Raw genomic sequence first — 8,281 nt, 5'->3', positions numbered from 1 at the left:
ATACACTGTATATGACTGAAGGCTGTATGTCTGTAGGGAACTATACTGCACTTAATGTGGGGGAACTGTACTGCACCTAATGTGGGGCAACTATACTGCACCTAATGTGGGGAGCTATACTGCACCTAATGTGGGGGAACTGTACTGCACCTAATGTGCGGGAACTGTACTGCACCTAATGTGGAAGAACTGTACTGCACCTAATGTGGAGGAACTGTACTGCACCTAATGTGGAGAGCTGTACTGCACCTAATGTGGAGAACTGTACTGCACCTAATGTGGGGGAACTATACTGCACCTAATTTGGGGGGACTATACGGCACCTAATGCGGGGGAACTATACTGCACCTAATGTGGAGGATGTATACTGCACCTAATGTGGGGGAACTATACTGCACCTAATGTGCGGGGACGTATACTGCCAACCTAACGTGCAGGGACTTATACTGCCAACCTATTGTGTGGGGACGTATACTGCCAACCCAATGTGTGGGGACTTATACTGCCAACCTAATGTGGAGGAACTAAAACCTAATGCAGGGGAACTATAAAGCCAACCTAATGTGGGGGAACTATACTGCACCTAATGTGGAGAGCTGTACTGCACCTAATGTGGAGAACTGTACTGCACCTAATGTGGGGGAACTATACTGCACCTAATTTGGGGGGACTATACGGCACCTAATGCGGGGGAACTATACTGCACCTAATGTGGAGGATGTATACTGCACCTAATGTGGGGGAACTATACTGCACCTAATGTGCGGGGACGTATACTGCCAACCTAACGTGCAGGGACTTATACTGCCAACCTATTGTGTGGGGACGTATACTGCCAACCCAATGTGTGGGGACTTATACTGCCAACCTAATGTGGAGGAACTAAAACCTAATGCAGGGGAACTATAAAGCCAACCTAATGTGGGGGAACTATACTGCACCTAATGTGGGGGAACTTTCTGGGGGGGGGGGGGGCATCATAAAGAAGTGCTCCATCTTCCAGGCAGCCTTAATCTGGCCGTGAGCATAAGGATAGAGCTGGGAAGGGTTTGTGACCTGCCAGGTTGTGAGCTGATGAGTGATAATGTAATCCTGTAGTTCACAGGATGTCAGCTGACCCAGGAGCAACCACTGAATGTGAGACATAATCATTTTCCTCTGGGGAGTGCTAGATACATGACTAAACTGCAGCAATGGGATGTATGTATGCAGCTGAGCTGGAATGAAACAGAGGGATCTGTAGATCTGGATCTGTAGTAGTGAGTGTGCATTTATACAGGCAAAAAAACTGGGGTGCTTCTGTAAAGTAATAATGTCATTGAACAAAACATTTGACATGTCATAGAGACATGCTTAGTGTAGTGTAGTGTTTTTAGGGTACATTCACACGGGCAGGTTTACAGTGAGTTTCCTGCTTCAAGTTTGAGCTGCGGCAAATTTTCCACCGCAGCGCAAACTCCTAGTGGGAAACTCACCGTAAACCCCCGTGTGATTGTACCCTAAAAACACTACACTAACACAAAATAAAGGGTAAAACACTACATATATACCCCCTTACACTGTCTACTCCAATAAAAATGAAAATTTATTGTACGGCAGTGTTTCCAAAATGGAGCCTCCAGCTGTTGCAAAACAACAACTCCCGGCATTTCTGGACAGCCACTGACTGTCCAGGCATGCTGGGAGTTTAGCAACAGCTGGGGGCACCCTGTTTGAGAATCACTGTCGTAGAATACCCCTATGTCCACCCCTATGCAACCCCTAATTTAGTCCTCAAATGCACATGGTGCTCTCTCACTTTGGAGCCCTGTCGTATTTCAAGGAAACAGTTTAGGGCCACATATGGGGTATTTCCGTACTCTGGAGAAATTGTGTTACAAATTTTGGGGGCTATTTCTCCTTTTTTCCCCTTATGAAAAGGAAAAGTTGGGGTCCACACCAGCATGTTAGTGTAAAAAAATATAATTTTTTACACTAACATGCTGGTGTTGCCCCATACTTTTTATTTTCACAAGAGGTAAAAAGAAAAAAGACCCCCATAATTTGTAACGCAATTTCTCCTGAGTATAGAAATACCCCATATGTTGGCGTAAAATGCTCTGCAGGCGCACAACAAGGCTCAGGAGTGAGAGCGCACTATATACACTTGAGGCCTAAATTGGTGATTTTCACAGGGGTGGATGATTTTGAAAACTACACCCCTCACGGAACGTGACAAGGGGTATAGTGAGCCTTAACACCCCACAGGTGTTTGACAAATTTTCATTAAAGTTGGATGGGAAAACAAAAAAAACAACATATTTTTTTTAAGAGGAACGCCGAAAATGTGTACCAAACAGTGCACACAAAAACATGAAATCATTATAAATCCATATACTTTATTAAATACAAAAAGTTAAAAATATACATAGAAAGGTGCAGAATGCATAAAAAGGGCACTGAATCACCATGGAAGGGTAGGTATAAGTCATAAAGCAGAAAAATAACATAAATAAATGGCAATACGGGTTATGAATGCAAGGAAACCTCGGTATAAGACTATGACAAACATAAGTCAATTGGAAAAAAAAAAAAACAGGGCCCAATGCCTAATCAAGAATGCCAGACCATACCTACCAACCCCAACGATCGTTTCGCTTCTAAAGTGCTTCCTCAGGGGGTGTGACTATCATATGAAACAGCCTACCTTATATCTGGCCAAACATCAAACAACAATATAAGGTAGGCTGTTTCATATGATAGTCACACCCCCTGAGGAAGCACTTTAGAAGCGAAATGATCGTTGGGGTTGGTAGGTATGGTCTGGCATTCTTGATTAGGCATTGGGCCCTGTTTTTTTTTTTTCCAATTGACTTATGTTTGTCATAGTCTTATACCGAGGTTTCCTTGCATTCATAACCCGTAGTGCATTCATAACCCATAGTGCCATAACAATGCCCCCCCCCCATGTGACCCCATTTTGGAAACTACACCCCTCGCGTAATGTTATAAGGGGTACAGTGAGCATTTACGCCCCACAGGTGTCTGACAGATTTTTGGAACAGTGGTCTGTGAAAATGAAAAATGTAATTTTGTAAATGCACAAGGCCCCCAACTTCTATTCCAACCAAATTCTCTCTCCAAAAGATCAATGCGTTCCTTCCATTCTGAGCGTTGTAGTGCGCCAGTAGAGCACTTGATGTCCTCACATGGGGTATTTCCATGGGGTAACAAATTTTGGGGGCATTTTCTCCTATTACCCCTTGTAAAAATGTAAAATTAGGGGAAGAACCAGCATTTCAGTGAAAAAAAAATTTTTTTTTCATTTACACATCCAACTGTAACGAGAAGTCGTCAAACACCTGTGGGGTGTTAAGTCTCACTGTACCCCTTGTTACTTTCCCTGAGGGGTGTAGTTTCCAAAATAGTATGCCATGTGGGGGGTTATTTGCTGTTCTGGCACCATAGGGGCTTCCTAAATGTGACATGACCCCCAAAAACTATTTCAGAAAAACTCACTCTCCAAAATCCCATTGTCGCTCCTTCCCTTCTGAGCCCTCTAGTGCAGCCACAGAGCACTTGACATACACATAGGAGCTATTTCCTTACTTGAGAGAAATTGGGTTACGAATTTCAGGGTGATTTCTCTCCTTTTACCCCTTGTAAAAATTCAAAAACTAGGTTTACAAGAACATGCGAGTGTAAAAAATGAAGATTTTTAATTTTCTCCTTCACTTTGCTGCTATTCCTGTGAAACACCTAAAGGGTTAACACACTTTCTGAATGTCATTTTGAATACTTTCAGGGGTGCAGTTTTTATAATGGAGTCATTTTTGGGGGTATTTCTAATATGAAGGCCCCTCAAATCCACTTCAAAACTGAACTGGTCCCTGAAAAATTCAGATTTGGAAAATTTTGTGAAAATTTGGAAAGTTGATGCTGAACTTTGAAGCCCTCTGATGTCTTTCAAAAGTAAAAACATGTCAACTTTATGATGCACATATAAAGTAGACATATTGTATGTGTGAATCAATATATAATATATATTGGGATGTCCATTTTCCTTATAAGCAGAGAGTTTTAAAGTTAAAAAAATGCAAAATTTTCAAAGTTTTCATCAAATTTTTGAATTTTTCAACAAGAAATGATGCAAGTATTGACAAAATTTTACCCCTAACATAAAGAAGAATATGTCACGAAAAAATAATCTTGGGATCAGAATTAAAAGTAAAAGCATCCCAGAGTTATTAATGCTTAAAGTGAGAGTGGTCAGATGTGCATAAAATGGCCGTGTCCTTAAGATGAAAATGGGCTGGGTCCTTAAGGGGTTAATCTTTAGACACTTGATCAATACTGATACCTATATGTATTTTGTTCTTGTCTTTGCCTTCAGAGAGGTTTTATTCACACAGTTTCTCTTGACTGGGCACCAATAAGCTTGTTTCCACCAAAATTTTCTGAGATTTACAATTTTGCACTTAACAAATAAAAAAATTGGCATGAAAAACTCCAAGAACGGCATGAAAGTGAATTTTAACATATTTAAAAAGCAGCACAAATAACATTTAAAAATGTGAAGAAAAAGAAATGATGTTATTGCTGCAAACAAATTACTGAAGTTTTTTAATATGTCCACCCGTATTCATATTATAATTAGAGATAAGCGAATTTTTGAAAAAACGTATTCGGCCGATTCGCCAAATTTTCTGTATTAAAATGGATATTTTTGGCCTGCAGAGAGCCTCAATAGTGGTGTAGAACACGTTGTCTTGTTGTAACACGCATAGGGTGTGTGCTGGGTTAGTGAAATAATACTGTTATTCAGTATGACATGCAGATTAGAGGCGTCATTATTAGAATCACTGTCACAGAGCGGCACAATGACAGAGCCTGGAGGTGGCATCAGTATGAGGAGACCATATAGTGGCTGAATGACACAGCATGGAGGTGGCGGCAGCATGAGGAGACCATATAGTGCCTGAATGATCCAGCGTGGAGGTGGCAGCAGCATGAGGAGACCATATAGTGGCTGGATGACACAGCGTGGAGTTGGCGGCAGCATGAGGAGAACATATAATGGCTGAATGACACAGCCTGTAGTTGGTGGCAACATGAGGAGACCATATAGTGGCTGAATGACACAGCCTGGAGGTGGTGGAAGCATGAGGAGACCAAATAGTTGCAGAATGAGACAGCCTGGAGGTGGCAACAGCATAAGGATAACATATGGTGGCAGAATGAGACAGCTTGGAGCTGGCATCACCATAAGGAGAACATATGGTGGCAGTATGAGACAGCCTGGAGGTGGCAAAAGCAGCATCAGGAGTGCTGAAAGTGACCCGGCGACATAGTGGGCCGGTGGGTGGCAATACCAAAACCCGGTGATGAACGTGGGTGAAAAAAGGAAATCTTGGCATCAGATGTGTGGCTTCAGGCGGGTGGCAGAATACTAGCTGAGGCAGGTAGGCAGAAGAAAATGGTCTCTTTTGTAAAAGTGTTAGTGTACACAAGTAAGTATTGAGGCAATGTCTTACGAGAAAAACTAACTTTTAATAATATTCTTAGGATAAAATATATGTACCAATTTTTTTTTAAATCAAACAAAAGGAAAGGTGGGCAAAAAACACGATGTGCCACCTACACCACCAAGTATTGATGTGATGCAAAGACCTTCAAAAGGCTGAAGGAAACAACGTATGGTCCACTGTAACCGATGGGGGTAAAAACTTCCCAAGTAAGGCCCCATTCTCACATTATTAATTCCCTTCTTGGCAAGTGTTACTCGTCCTAAAAAGGGTGGCCCCACAGGAACCTCTCCCTATTTCCACCTAAAAACACTGCCATGTCCCAGGATATGTAGGTGGAAATAGAGAGAGTTTCCTGTGTGGGGCCGCCCTTCTTAGTGTGAGTAACACATGCCAAGAAGGGAATTAATAAAGCGAGAGTAGGGACTTACAGGGGAAGTGTTTACCCCCAACCTGCTACAAGGGACAATACATTGTTCCCTTCCACCTTTTCGAGGAAAGTGTTACTCGTATTAAAAAGGGCGGCCATACACAGGAACCAATCCCTATTTCCACCTAAAAACCCTGGGAAATGGCAGTGTTTGTAGATGGAAATAGGGAGAGGTTCCTGTGTGGGGCCGCCCTTTTTAGGGTGAGTAACACTTGCCAAGAGGGGAATTAATAATGCGAGAGTAAGGCCTTAAAGGGGAACTGTTACCGCCACCGGTTACAATGGACCATACGTTGTTACCTTCCACCTTTTAGTGGTCTTTGCATCATATCAATACTTGGAGGTGTAGGTGGCACATGGTGTTTTTTGCACACCTTTTTTTGGATTGATTTAAAAAACAAAAATTTGGGGCCATGTGTTACCCGTCTTAAAAAGGGTGGTCCCACACAAGAACGAATCCCTATTTCCACCTACAAACACCATTTTCCAGGGTTTTTAGGTGGAAGTAGAGAGAGTTTCCTGTGTGGGGCTGCCCCTTTTTTGGGTAACACTTGCCAAGAAGGGAATTAATAATGCGAAAGTAGGGCCTTACAGGGGAAGTGTTTACCCCGACTGGTTACAATGGACCATACGTTGTTCCCTTCAACCTTTTAGAGGTCTTTGCATCACATCAGTACTTGGTGATGTAGGTGGCACATAGTGTTTTTTGCACACCTTTCCTTTGGTTTGATTTAAAAAATTAATTTGGGGCCATATATTTTATCCTAAGCATATTATTAAAAGTTACGTTTTACGTAATGCATATCCTCAATACTTACTTGTGCACACTAACACTTTTACAAAAGAGACTGTTTTCTTCTGCCTTACTTCCTCAGCTACTATTCTGATCCTGCAACCCGCCTGATGCCACACATCTGATGCCAAGTTCTCCTTTTTCCACCCACGTTTGTCACCACGTACTGGTATTGCCACCCACCACACCACTCTGTCACCGGGTCACTTTTAGGACTTCTGATGCTGCTACTGCCACCTCCAGGCTGTCTCATTCTGCCACCATATGTTCTCCTCATGCTGATGCCAGCTCCAAGATGTCTCATACTGCCACCATATGTTCTCCTCATGCTGACGCCACCTTCACGCTGTATCATTCAGCAACTATATGGTCTCCTCATGCTGCCGCAAACTCCAGGCTATTTCATTCAGCCACTATATGCTGCCGCCAACTCCAGGCTGTGTCATTCAGCCACTATATGTTCTTCTTATGCTGCCCCCCCCCCCCTCCACACTGTGTCATTCAGCTATATGGTCTCCACATACTGCCGCAAACTCCAGGCTGTGTCATTCAGCCACTATATGCTGCCGCCATCTCCAAGCTGTGTCATTCAGCCACTATATGTTCTCCTCATGCTGCCGCCACCTCCAGGCTGTGTCATTCAGCCACTATATGTTCTCCTCATGCTGCCGCCACCTCTAGGCTGTGTCATTCAGCCACTATAGGGTCTTCTCATGCTGCCACAAACTCCAGGTTGTGTCATTCAGCCACTATATGCTGCAGCCACCTCCAGGTTGTGTCATTCAGCCACTATATGCTGCCACAAGCTCCAGGCTGTGTCATTCAGCCACTATATGTTCTTCTCATGCTGCCGCCACCTCCAGGCTGTGTCATTCAGCCACTATATGTTCTCCTCATGCTGCCGCCACCTCTAGGCTGTGTCATTCAGCCACTATAGGGTCTCCTCATGCTGCCCCAAACTCCAGGTTGTGTCATTCAGCCACTATATGCTGCCGCCACCTACAGGTTGTGTCATTCAGCCACTATATGCTGCCACAAGCTCCAGGCTATGTCATTCAGCCACCATGTGGTCTCCTCATGCTGCCGCCAACCCCAGGCTGTGTCATTTAGCCACTATATGTTCTTCTCATGCTGCCGCCACCTCCAGGCTGTGTCGTTCAACCACTACATGGTCTCCCAATGCTGCCGCAAACTCCCAGCTGTGTCATTCAGCAACTATATGCGTCTGCCAACTCCAGGCAGTGTCATTCAGCCACTATATGCTGCCACCAACTCCAGGCTGTGTCATTCAGCCACTATGGTGTGCCACCACCTCCACGCTGTGTCATTCAGCCACTATATGTTCTCCTCATGCTGCCGCCACCTCCAGGCTGTGTCATTCAGCCACTATATGTTCTCCTCATGCTGCTGCCACCTCCAGGCTGTGTAATTCAGCCACTATATGGTCTCCTCATGCTGCCACAAACTCCAGGCTGTGTCATTCAGCTACTATATGCTGCCGCCAACTCCAGGTTGTGTCATTCAGCCACTATATGCTGACCCCAGCTCCAGGCT

The sequence above is a fragment of the Hyla sarda genome, chromosome 1, assembly GCF_029499605.1.
Source record: "Hyla sarda isolate aHylSar1 chromosome 1, aHylSar1.hap1, whole genome shotgun sequence".
NCBI lineage: Eukaryota > Metazoa > Chordata > Amphibia > Anura > Hylidae > Hyla > Hyla sarda.
The sequence above is the reverse complement of the archived record's forward strand: the minus strand, read 5'-3'. Positions refer to the sequence as shown.